General features: G+C 33.1%; 1 protein-coding gene and 1 pseudogene across 28 annotated transcripts in view; one reads left to right on the forward strand and one right to left on the reverse strand.

Annotated features, from left to right (window-relative positions):
- The window catches only part of LOC145286154 (uncharacterized), an 811,438-nt gene that overhangs the window by 776,786 nt on the left and 18,390 nt on the right, over positions 1-16,262 (reverse strand). The window lies entirely within an intron of this gene.
- Positions 5,097-5,214, forward strand: LOC145286599 (5S ribosomal RNA; annotated as a pseudogene).

Below are 16,262 nucleotides of genomic sequence, written 5' to 3' on the forward strand. Positions count from 1 at the left end.
ACAGAATCCAGAGTAGCGATTAAACAACAGCAAGAAAGCCTAGTCTGTTGTGGGGCAATACTAAATCGTACAGCGGTGTGTGTGTGTGTGTGTGTGTGTGTGTGTGTGTGTGTGTGTGTCATTGATTGCTAGAAAGCATAAATGTCACGTGCGTAAGAAGCAGATAAACAGGCTGGGTTTTATTTGACAACCGAGTGGTAGATGGGAACATTTTTTTTTTTAAAGCTAAGAGAAATACAAAGAAGGAACGAGAGAATAGAGATTCATACACACATACACACGTGGATGCGTGTTCCAAAAAATTAGGACAACATCCTAATAAAGGAGACCTATAGTTTATCTGATTTATCGGGCTCTCTTCAGCCTCTGTCAGTCTCCAAGAAGACTTGTTCCCCCCCTACCCCTACCACCAGAGAGACAGGCAGAAATAGAAGCCGATGAAATTCCAGCATAGGAAGCTAACTATAGGTTACCTATGTTTGGATTTGAAACCGATGGTACCGATGTTGTCTTGATCTCCTGTAATACATGTCTAAATAAATAAATATTACATTCTTATTTCTTTCTTTATTTTTTTTTAGCTTTTATTAATAATTGAGCACTCTGCTGAGGGTCCTCTCCCACTAGCTACAATAATTATATATATATATATATATATATATATATATATATATATATATGAGAGAGAGAGAGAGTCAAGGGTGCGAGTTCCATATAGAAACGTTGATTTAATTTGAATAAAATAAAATACGCATTAAATGCGCTTGAAACCAAATCACAACGTAATATTAGGAAAATAAACAAATGTTACTTGTTTGAAATTTATAACAAATATATTTCAGAGGTATACTCCATCCTCAGTGTGTTGTTTTCTTTTTTTTTTCTTCCTACTTGCCATGTTGTAAAGTTGGAGAAAGAAAAGCCTGTTTGTAAAAAGCCGCGCATTTGATGCGTATTTGATTTTATTGAAATTAAATCAACGTTTCTATATGGAACTCACACCCTTGATGTTATTCTCGCGTTGCCTACGCACTGTACCAACATTTCAAAATACAACCGCTGAGATACAACGCGCGGCTTTTTTTACAAACAGACTTTTCTTTCTCCAACTTTACAACATGGCAAGAAAGAAGAAGAAAGAAAACAACATACTGAGGATGGAATGTAGCTCCGAAATATATTTGTTATAAATTTAAAATAAGTAAAATATTTTTTTACTTCCTAACATTATATTGTGATGTGTTTCAAGCGCATTTGATGCGTAGTTTTATATATATATATATATATATATATATATATATATATATATATATATATATATATATATATATATATATATATAAGAGAGAGGGGGGTAAGGGAGTAATAATACACATTGCCGTTTATTATAGAGTAGAGGATCGTTCGAATATAAAAATGAGTGTTAACGCTTTTTCAAGAAACAAATTCTATACAAATTGGTTCCATTTGTAATTTGCCACTGATATCAACAATTTAACCACGCCCATTAGACAGAGATTATTTAATATCATTGTATATTGGTACACAGGACGGATTTGGTTTTTAACCTTGTCTCGTGCCAAGAGAAAGTAGGTGATCGCGGCGATTGGGACTTAAGAGACCAAGCTGTACATAATTATCTCACGAGACAGATAGGTTACTTGATGACCTTGCGATAAATTGCTTTCCTATGAGAAAAATGGCTTATTTAGTGTCCGGATTTATTCGCCGCTTCAGGCCAAAGTTAGACACTGGTTAGTTTTTTTTTTTTAATTTTGAGTGAAAGTCAGCCCCACTTCAAGAGAGAACTCTAGATATGGAACGAAAATAACTACATTTCTGTTGACACACTCTCGCAACTGATGGCACCTTCAGACAATAGGCAAACACATCGCTTTCCATAATACACTACTTCGGTTCTAGTAAGACGCCATTTTGTAGAAAACAGAAAAGCAAAGAAAAAAAATTGATTCATATACATTCATTCAAACATGTTTTTCTTCAGATTACAAGTGTAATCTATATAAATAAAAAGTAGATGTATGTATGTGTGGGTTAAAATATTTAACCGATAAGCTCTTGACCTATTGGTCAAATAACGCTGAAATTAACAGGAAATAGTAATCATATATCAAGCATGGTTTATAAATTAGAAATATGTCGGCAAATTGAAATACAAAAATGTTCATTTCAACTTACCAATATATTTCTATTACTTTTGCGCATGCACAAATTCATTCGTAGCTTAAAATGGTTTAATTTTAAATCTTATCTATCTGCTGATAGCTCAAACGGTAGGGAACATGGCTGTAGCGCTAAATGTTTTGATGTCGATTCTAACTGATGATTTTTTTTTTTTTTTTTTTAGAATTTGGCGCTTCTTCGTTATAAGAGCGAAATTCAAAAATTAAATATCAAGTAAAACCAATGGTATTTACTTATGTTGAATTTAGTAACATATCTAAAAATTACGAAAAACGATAAGATAGGAAATTAATCATTAATGGAAATAGTTAAAAAAAAAAAAAAATTCAAGTTCATACATAAATAAAGAGTATGAAGTCAGGGGAAGTAACTGTTACAATTAATGGCGGATATCGCATTAATGTATGTTTTATGTAATTGCTAGCTGTATATACTCTGCGTTGCCAGGTTAAAACATATTGCCGGGGGAGGGGGTAGTCACATACTATTTAAAGTACGCCGAATATCCTGACTTCTTACGATTTTCCTGAAATTAGACCATATTTTGAATTCATGAAAGCATAAAACACAAACATTTCTGTCTAAACGGAAAATAACTCACAGTTTAAATAAATGAACTTCCGCTTTTAAACGCAACTGGTGTCGGTAATAATTGAAAATACATTAAATTAAGTGTAAATTAAATCAAAAATAAATCAACCTCAAATAATATTTTTAAATAGAACAGTTAAAACAATTTTATTACAAACAAAAACAGGGAAATAATTATTAAAAGATTTTCTTTAATGTAATATGCAAATGAGGATACTTCTTTAATGTAGATTTCTGTTGAATGAATAGTATATATAAAAGAAATCTTGCAATAAAAGTGCGTAAAAGTTCGTTTTTAATATGAAAATTAATTTGTGAAACAATATACCTTTTGTATATATTAACCAGTAAGGAAACAGGAATACGACTTTCTAATAAATGCAATAATATTTAATTATAACATGGCAATTAAGTAGATAACATTGCTTTTAGTTGAAATTGACATAAAAAGTAAGTAGATACCAGTGTTTTTTTCTTGTTTTGTTTTGTTTTGAATTTAATGATTTTTTTTTTTTTTTTTTTCAATTTTCGGATTTCATTTTTTTTACGAAGAAGCACCTAAAATTTAAATTAAAATTTTTTAATGAAATTCAGGTCAACTGAACTCCCTATTTTGGGCTATTGTAGCATTTTGAAACAGTTAATATTTTTTACTACTAACTCCAGGTCTGAGTGGTAAGGTCGTAGTCGGCTTACAAAAAAATAAATAAATAAATAAATAAATAAATAAATAAACTCCATCACAGAAGCTCCCAGCTTTGTGAAAAATGTCTTTTTTGCAGGAATCAAAGAGCTCCCGTTTCGTTTGAACACGGTTGAAAAAATATGAATAAAAATAACATCGGCTATGATTCATAGTTGATGTTATTTTGTGTGTGTGTGTATATATATATAATTTTATACCTGTATTTTAACTCTTCAGTGGCCTACGAAAGAGTTTAAAACAACGAGTACAAGATTAATTTTAAAGCGGAAAGGGGAGATAATACAAAACTAAGAATAACCGAAACGAAATTGATCCAGTAAAAAAAAACGCAATTATTTATTTTATTTATTTTTTTTTGTATTTCTGTAGTTTATGGCCTATATTTTAGATAAGATTTTCACGTTAAAAGTTACCGTAAAAAATTGAATTTGTTTTATTAAATTGTAAGGTATAGAATAGTTAACAAAACGATCTCTACCCATGTTAAGAATGGGTTTCTAAATAATGACGTTATTATTTCAGCACGGCCCTTAAGCTACAGAAGTATATATTTTTCTGGTTTTAGTTAATGTAATATTTTTACATGTAGTTTTGTAGATTTGAGAAACTCGGTCGTGATAGAATGCGAAACAAAATGTCTGACTCCTAAACCAACGAACCCAGATCGAATTTTAGACTAATTTACTTCCAATTGATCCGTCCCAGAATTTCAATCAGACGAACTACGACGAAGCTAAACAGTAAACACAAGCAGTAGCACTACAATCCACTCAACACAAGTATGGAAGCACACAACATCTTGGAATAATCTAATCATAAAACGAATGAATGAAGAAAAAAGATGGATCGATTGATATTATTATAGATCTCCTTCGGTCATCAGCAAAATTAATTCATATTATTTAGAATTAAACCTATTAATAACTAAATCGCAGAAAAATCTTTATGATGTACGTACCCGTCACAGAATGAAAATGTCATATTCCAAAAATTATGTAAAATGATCTAGAAGTTTAAATAAATATATAATTTTTCATCGGATAAAAAAAAAAGTCTCGCTTCGTAATAAAATTTTACTTTCTTTAAAAAAAAAAAAAAAAAAACTACTTTATCAATTTACGTAATTTTTGGAATAGGACATCTTTGTTCCGAGAAAGGTGCACACATCATGAAGTCTTTAGGTTTTTGTTTTGAAAATAGGTTGAATTCTAAATATGCATCAATTAATTTAATAAAAAAAACAATTGTTTGTCCGTTTTAAATAGTACATTTGACTTTTAGTAATTTATAAAGATCACGGCCATGGAAGAACGCAAGGAAACAATCTGGTTATGCTTTAAAAGTAGTTTTATGCTGGTGTTTTGTGATATATTACTAAATGATAAACCATTTCCATTAAAACTTCAGTTAGTATTATGCATCTAAAATTGTCAAAAAAAGCACGCTTGGAAAGTCTTCACATTATATAAAAGAAGGCAGGGCAAAACAAAATGGCCACCGAATTTTACCTGATGTCATGTTTATCTAAAAACGAAATTAGAATGTTAACTCCCCACTTAATATAAATTAATATTTCGGGTATTTCTGAACCCGAGTATACGGTATAATCACGTTTGACACACTGGTTCCCGTCAGATCACCGAAGTTAAGCAAGGATGAGCCTGGCCAGTATCAGATGGGTGACCATTTCGGACTTCCAGGTGCTGTATGTGCTCTCTGCTTATCTTGGCATTGTTTCCAGTCGTCCTGGACTTTTCCTTACCACTGGACTCAAGCAGTGCCGATTCCGGAGAGGTGTGGTTGGTGATTGCGCAACCCTTGCCACAATTACATGCGCATCTGCCCCTACAGGGGGTATCCTTTGTCTTTCGAGACTGAACGGAGGCGATTTCCACGAAGTTACTCGGGTGTGCCCGGCAGATAACGGGAATAACCGGAAACGGCCGGGCGAGCCTTGTTACAAAAAAACGCAAATTGTTACCCCTCCCTCCCATGTTAAGAATGAAATTCATAAAGTAATACATCGTAAAATAATATCTTAGTCTCCAGAAAATTACTTATCGACTATTTCCGGTTCTTTCCGTCATCCGCCCGGCACGCCAGAGTAACTTCGTGGAAATCGTGGGCTCATAAATACGGAAGTACGATATTTCGATTATCTTTTTTAATCGATCTCTTTTTACCATATCGATAACCTTAGAGGATTCAATTTCTTTTTAGGGAAGAATCGGGTTTGTTTTACTATACACAGATTCGAAAAAGTTGTCAAAAAACAAATGCATAATAAATGAATGTTATCAAAAGCAAGACAAGTTACTTTTCTACCTAACTGGATAATTTTTTAGTGTTTTTATTTAATGTAAAATGTTTATTCGGCTAAAAAAACACATACTATTTACCGATGTATTTGAAAAATGCAAATGGCGACGAACTGTGTTGAATACGTAAGTTTGGGAAAATGAGTTAAAACTAAAAAACTATAAAAAATACTGTTAGAAACCCACATAATATATCAACCTATGCTACAGTAACATATACTGAGTTGGTTTCTAACAGTATTTTTTATAGTTTTTTTTTAGTTTTAACTCATTTTCCCAAACTTACATATTCAAAACAGTCCGTCGCCATTTGCATTTTTCAAATACATCGGTAAACGCGGTATATTTTTCGAGCCGAATAAACACTTTAAAGTAAATAAAAACACTAAAAGAATATCCAGTTAGGTAGAAAAGTAACTTATTTTGCTTTCGATAACATTTATTTGTTATATATTTGTTTTTTGACAACTTTTTCGAATCTATGCGTATAGTAATACAACCCCGAACAATCTTTTGTTTTAGCCAAAGTAAAAGCCGTTGTTTCCAATATGAAAGAGCACCACGATCGCCGTTATAATTAAAAGAATTTACGAGTTGACAACAGTGGTTGAATAATAAGAGAAAAATTAATATTTTAAATAGTAGACTTTGCGAAGCGATAGCGAACCGACAGAACCTGTTAGTAACAAATAAAATCAGTACAATTTTATTCAACCGATTATAGTCAACGTTGTCCGCTCTTTTTGACTTCCGGTTTCTGCTATCAATTTAACTGGTCAGGCTAGCCATTCTTAACAAGGGAAAATAGGCTTTTACGTTATCTGAGAAGGTACTCATTAATTAGAACGGATCAGGATCATATCTTGCTTATCACTGTCGTTCTATCCGCGAAGCAGAGACCGGAAGTAAAATTAAATAAATAAATAAATAAAATTTTAAAAAATTAAAAAAAAAAAAAAAAAAAAAACTTTCTTTACGGTCATATTCGCTTATACCGAGTGAGGGAGTATTATGTATGTATGTATGCATGTATGTATGGTATTTTATTTAGTGTGTGTGTGTGTGTGTGTGTTTGTAAGGAATGAGTATTTCAGTATGAAGTCAGTCCTGACTTCCGAAATTGGTTGAAATTGTTTACGACTTGAAAGTTTTTGTTTTGTTTTAACTTGTTTTTTTTTTTAAAGCTATAGAACGCTGTTTTTCTTTTGCATACCTAATGCAGTTTCGTAAAAAAAAAAAAAAAAAAAAAATGAATAAAAAATCGCAGCTTTTAATTTGTAAACTGTTTCAGTCATTTCCGGAACTGAACCTATAAATACTGTAATCCTCTGGATACCCATTCCTTAGAAATACCTTCTTTTTTTTTTCTAACTAAAGGGATTCAGGACATTAGAACCATGTAATTAAAAATACAACTGCCCCTTCCTAATAAATGAATAAATAAATACCTCATTTCCGCACCCCATTATTTCTTAAACAACAAAAAACGCATTTCAGCGTCGAACAACTAGGTATGGTCGTGAGAGCGTGATGTTTAATGTTCGGGTAACCGCGGAAAGTTGGTGGATGTTAGCGTGACTACCGACGGTGGTGAAGTTAGCCAAACACGCGTCACACAACAAGCATTACACCTGATGACAGGTGCGACCTTTCAAAGTAAGAAGCGCGAAAGGGCTGGTTTACAACATAACTCAATCCGTTTCCGAACTTCGGGAATGAGGATTGATCACTCGTATTATTTTAATTATTCGGAATACTGTTCTTATATGGAGTGTTATTTTAACAACGTTTCGGTCGATGTAAACTCCGACCTTCTTGTAGGTGTATCTTGTCGAACTTGAGAATCTTTCTGTCAAACTCGGGAATCTGTACGGAATTCGAACGGAACCCTTCATTTAATCCGCGAGGGTAACATGCTCTCCTTCTGTTGAATGTTTAGTCCTTAGTGCGAATAACACTCAAAATACAATAGCGAATTACTTAGGAGATGGCTCTGTGGATTAAATAAAAGGTTTCGTTCAAAATTCCGCGCAGATTCCTAGAGCTCGACAAAATAAACCTGAAGAAAATCGGAGGTTACTTCGACCGAAATCTTGTGAAAATAACAACAGTAAAACAATCCAAAATCGAATAACTCTGTATCAAATTTAATTATTACGCTATAGTTTGATGATTAAATCATTAATTGAACTAATTTTTTTATAAAACTAGAAACTGATTTGGTTATGGTAATGTTTTAATCTTCATTTATAAAACGTTCAATCTTTTATTACATGAGGATTAACTAAGAATTCGGAAGCCAGATTAAATGATTTCCTATTCAACAGTTTAAATGCTTCAAAATTGCTTTCAAATTCATTTTTTTAATACTATGTGAGAAATTAATCTCACAAACTCAATACTCCCTGGCAGAGGCAAAATAATTCCACAATTACAAAACTATACCTTCAAACGCAAATTTTATTCAGTTATAACATCAAAGAAAGGTTATTGGTCCGGGTACAGTCCTTGCAAAACGGTGGGTCAGTTTTGCCTCCCAAATAGGGAGCCAGTAGTTAACTCCCCTTGTTGGAGTGGTAGCGTGGTTTTCCTTTCAAAAAAGGTCCATGATAATTCTTGGTGTTCTCGGCAAGAGTTCTGGTGTCTTTAATTAGGCATAAATCGAGTCCCTTGGGACCCTAATTGAATTGAGAAAAGTTCAAACATTTAGGTGATATAAACATGATGAAAATGTTCAAATGATGCCACCCTCTAATTGGGATATCTTCGACACAACATAAAGGTGTCTGTCTCTGCTTGTAGATATTTCAAGTCCTTTTTCACCAAACATTCAGGTGATATAAACATGAAATTGTTTCGGCTCCATTCTCGATAAGGCATTCTTCTCGGAGCCGAGTTTTGGTGAATCTTTCTTGCCGGGTGTTTTCTCAGACTTAAACAAAATGGATGTTTACAAAACGAAGGCGCCAAGTAATTATCTTGGCTCATACAAATTAACCAATCACAGGCTGCCTACTAGAATTGTGCGTAGGCGGCTTAAAACATGAAATGGCATTGTAACTAGAATTTCGCACAACTATTGACAATTGATTAAAAGAGCTAACTGATTTATGCACAAACCAAAATGCATTATGATGGATTCAATTTCTTAATTTTTAGTAGTATTTTTAAAAAGGTTATATTTTAGTATTTTACGCCACTGAATCTGTTATTTCACTAAATAATAGAGCAAATAAAATAAGACGCAAGTCAGAGGCGAAAAAGATATGCAGGCATCGGGTGGTGTGTAATAAGCATAGGTGGAGGTAATGCCTGGGACCGAACTCCACAAGTCCTAGCCCCGATGTCTGATAAGTGTATAAAATTATGCAATAAAAGTATTAAAAAAAAAAAATAAAATAACGAATTTTCGCCGCCATAAAATCGAACCTCCTGTCTAACTTTCCCCTCGTAAGAGAGGAGGGAAGGTTCTTTCTTTATGTCAAGGTGGTGACAAGTTTAAAGTTAAAAATTGATTGTTTTGTATACAATTATTATGGTACGATTTTATTTATATCCGCTAAGGAGGTTATGTTTTCGGTCGCGAAACTGTCCCTATATTTGTATACAGCCTAGTGCCTACATTGTTTGACCAATCGTCACCTAACTTGGTCAAAATATCGGTCGCGGTGTAAACTTAAGACGGATTTAATTTGGGATATCTACGTCAAAACTCATCCGATAATTACAGTGTCATTAATCATTGAGATTCGTTACTTGGCCAATATTGTAGCCAATGAATCCCCGCATCTTATATGGTAATGACCTAAAAACGTTTGGTTTATGGTCGACATTTTGACCGAATTCCAACTGCCGATCATCTCCAAACATAATGTATGCATCTGATGCTCGTTAACAAGAGTAATTATTAGCGCTAGGACAACAGCATATTCTTTTCATTGACTCGAGTGTGTATCCGTTGATAACTTATATGCTTTTATATAGAGTGATGTGGTTCTTCGGTTGATTAACTGTGTCTAATTTTGTCGGATATTTACTCGAGAGTCAAAACAATAAGAAGCTGTTGCCATAGCCCTAGTAATTACCATGCACAATTTTCAGCTTGATCAAATAAGTAGCTTGTGAGTTATTAACGTTTTTATGGCGCAACTTCCGGAATACTTTATACTATATAGAGAGAAGTAAGGCCCATACAAGATTTTAGCTCGAGTCTTCATTGTTAGGCGGCCGTCTCGTTGCTGATTTTTGTTTCTGTTTTAGTAAAATCAACACCACATCTATATAAATAAAACAGTAGTTGTATGTATGTGTGTATGTATGTATGTATGTATGTATGTGTAACAATATTTAACCGATAAACTCAAACTACTGGTCACATAACACTGATTAACAAGAAATAGCAATCATACACTAACGACGGTTTATAACGAGTAAAATCTTTGTTTCGATGGATGAATAACAGAAATGTCGGCAAGTTGAAATAAAAAAAAATGTTCATTTCAGCTTGCCGACACATTTCTATTACTTCTATGCATGCGAAAATTCATAGCTTAATGTGGTTTAATTTTAACATTTTCTCATCTATCTGTCGATAGCTCAAACTGTAGGAAACTTGGTTGAAGAGATAAGTATTGTGGTTTCGATTCTAGCTGATGGCACTTGAGTCAATTTTTTTATTTATTTATTTTTATTTTTTAAATCAGTACTGCATACTGTGTACAATATAATATTCAATAGAGAATTGGCGCTGTAATAATAAATACGAAATCTGAATAAATTAAAACATGTTTAAGCGTATTTTACAAGCGGCAAGGTCGGGCGCCCCTCGCCAGTAATTGAATAAACCTCGAAGCCATCCAAATCGTTTTATGGCAACAGGCAACACTGTCACGTGACGCAACTTTGTTTATTATTATTGTACCTATTTACTATGCCTCCCCACGGGACAGAGTTAGACACAAGGGTCGTTTTTTAACGTGGAGAAAAGGTACAAAAATAAAAATTGTCTCAGTCGTGAAGGATTTCTCCTCCACCGAAAGAGAAATAGAAGTGCAGCATCTGAAGAACAGATACTACACTTTGATCTTGTCCCGAAGGCCAAGTAAAACACTCGTAGCGAACAAATCTAATATATAAACGGCGTTAAGTCTGTCGGTTTGTCTGTTGGTCGATCTGTCGGTCTGTCTCCATATTTTCAAACTATCTCCCCCCCCCCCACCGAAACTAAAAGTCGCAGAGCGGCGCTAGGGTCCTCAAATGATTGGATTTTTTTATGGGCCGTTCTTTTATGGGTCTTTAACCGATTAAAATTGTTAAGGGGTCAAAAATGGGTCAAAATTGAAAAAAATCTTTAATATTTTGTACATTCGTCTTAGTTTATTTTCAATCGGTTTATATGCGTGTTACGTTGGTACAGTGGTAACGTCACTAGCTTTGAATGCTAGTTTCGGTTACGATTCTAGCTGATGGTACCTAAATACTTTTTTACTTTTGGAAATCACAACTCTAATAATAATATATACGAAGTCTGGATAAATTAAAATATCATATTTAAGCGTATTAATCGTTACAAAAATAAGAATTAAAATAAAATAAACAGAATATTTTGCACCATTTTTAGTTTGTGGTTAATGTTTGAAAATAATTTCAATGTTATCAAAAAAAATTGTATGCGTTATGCATCGGTGAGGTTGGGGTAAAATTGTTTTGTTTATTTCATTTTGAAACTTAGATGTATTTGGGAACAACACTGACTTTTAAAGGTGCCGGTTAAAATGCAATTAAACTAGTTTACCCCCCCTCCCCACACACACACAATAACCTTTTCTTGTATTGACACCATGAACACGATTAGTGTTTGACCGTTTGGGTTAGGGCATGTATTTGTTTATTGTTTTGCTATAAAATAGGCCTTCATTAATCCAATGACAAACCCTAAATTTAGAGTAACAATACAAAGGAAAAAAAAAAAAAATGAAAACAAAAAATGATAAAAATTATCGATACTTCTGCAGTTTACGAACCGTACTGAAATAGCGTTATTACTTAGAAATTCATTTTTAAATGGAATAGTGGGGGGGGGGAGCTTTTTGACTAATTTCATTTAACAATATAAGTAAAAGATACCGTAAAAAAAATAAATTTAACTTGAAAGTCATATAAAAAAAAGAGTATTTTTTATGAGTACCCAACGTAGTATAAACATCCCCTATATCTCTCTATATTAAGAATGGCTTTCAGAATAACCTCGAAAGCCGTACGTAAAATGGGGGAAATTGGGAGTGTTTGTACTACGCTAGGTACTGTCGTAAAAAAAAACTAAAAAAAAAAAAACACGGCCCTTAAACTGCACAAGCATCAAATCATTAATAAGCTGTTTAGGTATGGTTGTTCATGGAAGAATGCTGTTCTGAGATTGTTTTTTAACTGAAATGAATCAGATTTTGTTTTGAATTCCAAGATTTTGTTGTTCCTATTTGCTTGCCTCCTCACGAGGACAGAGTTCGATAAAAGGTCGGCTTTTAATGTGGGAAAATCCAGCCCCCCACTCAAATGGGGCACACTGGATAGGAACAAAAATTTTAATTGTTTCAGTCATGAAGGATTTCTCATCCACTGACCGATGATAGAAAATGGTAAAGTGTAGCATCAGAACAGATACTGACTGCACTGTGATCCCCCCCCCCCAAAAAAATAACTTGAAAAATGAATCGTTATTACTTAATTCGGTCGTTTTTACATTAACTACAGAAGACACGATTCTTTTTATTTTTTTTTAATACAATTAGCGAGTTGTTTTTGTGTTCGCGTGAAAAACAGTGTTTATGAAGAAGCAGTTTTAACTTCGACCCGGTCATTTATTTATGTATTTATTTTTAATGGGGAAATAAAATCTACGTAAGAATACTGCAATCATTAAAATTCACCAGAGAAGAAAAGAGAAGAGTAGTAGTGGTTGATGAGAATCGCCCCCTCACCACCACCACCATCCATTAATCAACGATACGACGCTATATAAAACTGGGGGGGGGGGGGTCCTTGTCAGCAGAGCAAACCCGGCATTCCAATCTGCACACACACGGTCACACTTCTTATCAAAAAGGCATGTTAAGACACAGTAGTTACATTAGGGAGACACACACACACACACACACACACACACACACACACACAAAAAAAAAAGGGTTAAGAGTACGTACGGCTGATGAAGGGACAGGGCACCAGGTATCCCCCACCCACCCCGTTCCAAGTATACCAAACAATAGCAAGAAACACTTAGCAACCGCAGCTTACTTTTTCGATATGATTTTCTAATATGGAATTTATTTCTACACAATGGTTCTTTCAACGAAAAATTAATGGTATAGTGCTTATGCAGAATACGGACAATGCTTATACTGGCAATATTTAGAAACCCATTCTTAACAGAAGGTAGACCGTTTTGTAACCATTCTATACGTTCACCTAACAATTTAATAAACAAAAGATACCGCATTCAACTTGAAAATCATATCTTAAAAAAAAAAAAAAAAGCACAGTCTGTATTCTGCATAAGTACAAAAAAAAGCACAGTCCGTATTCTGCATAAGTACAAAAAAAAGCACAGTCCGTATTCTGCATAAGTACAAAAAAAAGTACAGCCCGTATTCTGCATAAGTACAAAAAAAAGCACAGTCTGTATTCTGCATAAGTACAAAAAAAAGCACAGTCCGTATTCTGCATAAGTACAAAAAAAGCACAGTCCGTATTCTGCATAAGTACAAAAAAAAGCACAGTCCGTATTCTGCATAAGTACAAAAAAAAGCACAGTCCGTATTCTGCATAAGTACAAAAAAAAGCACAGTCCGTATTCTGCATAAGTACAAAAAAAAGCACAGTCCGTATTCTGCATAAGTACAAAAAAAAGCACAGTCCGTATTCTGCATAAGTACAAAAAAAAAGCACAGTCCGTATTCTGCATAAGTACAAAAAAAGCACAGTCCGTATTCTGCATAAGTACAAAAAAAGCACAGTCTGTATTCTGCATAAGTACAAAAAAAAAAAAAGAAAAGATATTTTAAAAAAACTATTGCTTTCTTTACCATTTCAGCCGATTTTACGAAATCTAAAACAGTATTTATTAACCTCGTTCGTGACTCCCCTTCAATCCTATAGGGTGTTCTTTACGACCCATTCATATCAAATAGACTTATACTGCTACCCTACCTCATACACTCATCCTTCAATCTAATACATCTAAAAGAACTGTGACAGCAAGACAACTCCTGTTGTGAACGAAAGAATATTATTTGGGTATGTTGTATCAACCAAATAAAAGATTTTATGCACGAAAAATTGAAAAACGAGTTGGTGAAAACGACCTTCGTTTAAAGAAATAGTTTAAAATTGAAAACCAAAAATTCGACATTTTGCATGGTTAGGTTGAAAACTGACAACAACGTGGGTTATTAGAGTAAGGTGCTTCTACACTATTGGGACGAGTTTTTGTAGTCGATAAATGGAGTTTTCAGATAAAAACAATGGTTTCAATTGTTTTTGTTTTTTTTGTCAATTCTAATAAGTTACAAGGGTAGCTTCTAAATTATGCAGTCGAAATTACCTGAATATTACTGAATTATTTAAAAAAAAAAAAAAACTTTAATCGTGTTAGCAGGTGAAAAATTGCTGCCATCTTTGTTTAATTCGAACGGAAAATTACCTCCCTGTTGAACTGTGTTTTACGATCGTTTTTATCAAAATCTATTATTTTCTTTAATAAATAATTTTCTACCTTATCGATTTTCGTAATTTTTGGATATAATCATCTTAAAAATACGAGGAATACGTAGATACCATTGTTTTCATGTGAAATTCAGTTTTACGGTTTCCGAAAATCTCGTCCCAGTTGTGTACAAGCGCCTAGATTAATTAAATATTTAAAATAATTATAACATACTCCTTATACACACTAGGAAAAGCGGGCCTTAGGGATAGTGGTAGAGTTTTTAAACCAAAAACCACCCGATTAGAGAATGAACTGATTACCAAATATTTCCGTAACTTAACCCACTTTTAAATTTGGCCTTGTGGCCCCTTAAGAATAATATCGACCTCGAGGAGCGGGGCCGGGGTATACGGCCCCTGTTGGGAAACCTTTAACGGATCATATTTATTATTATTATTTTTATTTTTATTTTTTTTTTACAATTTAGGGATCAGCCATTCATTTTGCACGTACCTATCTAAAGCAAGTGTCAAAAAGAAAAAAAATTGAAGACGTAGAATTAGGAAAGGAAACCATTCGAAAAATCGTTCACGATCAGGAATTATTATTTCTTTTCTTGTTACGACAATATGGTCACGTGATCAAACACTGTTCTTGCTCAAGAAAGTCAGTATCAAAAATGAGGCGAAAAATGCCGAGGAGGGTGCGTGGAATTTGGCCATGATATAATAATAGTAGTAGTAGTAGTCGAAATCGGAATGTACATGCATCCCCACGAGGGAAAGACGAGGGAGAATAAATAATAGGATCGATATTATATAACAACAGCATCAACGGTAGAATTTATATAGCAAGCATTTTTTTTTTTTTGTCTAAATCAAACTGTTTTTTCGTTATCTGTTTAGAGAGATTGGCTTTGTTTTAATTGACGTTGTATTATTCTGCAATATTACATAAACCAAGGCGAAGGTATATATATATATATATATATATATATATATATATATATATATATATATATATATGTTTTGAAGTATTGCGTGATCTAATTGCATTTTTTATCTGTAAATATCATACGTTGCCTGGGTAGATATTAATGCCGGTGGGGTGTTAGGAGAAAAATAACTCAATTATTTATTACGTTCACATTTGTTTTTTATAGAACTTATTTTTTTCCTTTTTTATTTTAATAAATATTTGATTAGTAGCAATAAAAAAAAAAATGGCAATTTAGCGCTAATACAGAAGATGTAATGTTGAAATGATATTTAGAAGACCATTCTTAACATGGAGAGGGAAGGAAGTTTTGTAACTATATTGTACATTCACCTAATGATAAAAATACTGCAAAATTGAATTTAACTTGGATATCCTACCCCCCTCCACAAAATAAATAAATAAATAGCACGGTTCGTATACTGCATAAGTACACTTAATTTTATAGAACTATTCCAGTTTCCATTTTATTTATTAATTTTTTAAGCGTTAGAAATTTAAATTTATATATATATATATATATATATATATATATATATATATATATATATATATATAAATAAACGTACGTACATTTGTCACGGTTTCCAGATTATAAATTATTGGATCGGGAGATCCTATTTATTAAAAAGGAGGATGGTGATAACATACTACGAACATTAAATTAGTATATAGATACGCTTATTTAGTATTCGTAGAATGTTATCACTTATCCTTTTTAATACATAGGATCTCCCGATCA

Source organism: Euprymna scolopes, chromosome 10 (genome assembly GCF_053919585.1).
Source record: "Euprymna scolopes isolate OS-2025 chromosome 10, ASM5391958v1, whole genome shotgun sequence".
NCBI classification, from domain to species: domain Eukaryota; kingdom Metazoa; phylum Mollusca; class Cephalopoda; order Sepiida; family Sepiolidae; genus Euprymna; species Euprymna scolopes.